The following is a 584-nucleotide window of genomic DNA, read 5'->3' on the forward strand; positions in this document are numbered from 1 at the left end:
ATCTGATAAATGGGGAGTACCTGTTCCCATTCACTAGTCATTAGTCCTCAGTTGCCTGTTCCTGTTCACTAGTTACCAGTCACCAGTCCCCTGTTTCCGTTCACTTGTCACCAGTCACCAATCCCCTTTTCCTGTTCATGGTCATCAGTCACCAGTCCCCTGTTCCCGTTCACTAGTCACCAGTCCCCTGTTCCCGTTCACTAGTCACCAGTCCCCTGTTCCCGTTCACTAGTCACCAGTCCCCTGTTCCCGTTCACTAGTCACCAGTCACCACTCAGTCACCAGTCCCCAGACTGGTTACTAGTGAACAGGAATAGGGGACTGTTTGATATATAATGGGAACAGGGGACTCGTGACTAGTGAACAGTCCCAAGTCACCAGTCCCCTGGTTCGCCTTCACTAGTCACCAGTCCCCATTCCCCTGTTCCTGTTCATTAGTCACCAGTCACCAATCCTAAGTTTCCATTCACTAATCACTTTTCGCCAGTCAGTAGTGACCAGTCCATCATTCCCATTAACTAGTCACCAGTTATCAGTCACCAGTCCCTTTTCCCGTTCACCAGTCACTAGTCACCAGAACAGGG

The sequence above is a fragment of the Penaeus monodon genome, chromosome 32, assembly GCF_015228065.2.
Source record: "Penaeus monodon isolate SGIC_2016 chromosome 32, NSTDA_Pmon_1, whole genome shotgun sequence".
Taxonomy (NCBI): domain Eukaryota; kingdom Metazoa; phylum Arthropoda; class Malacostraca; order Decapoda; family Penaeidae; genus Penaeus; species Penaeus monodon.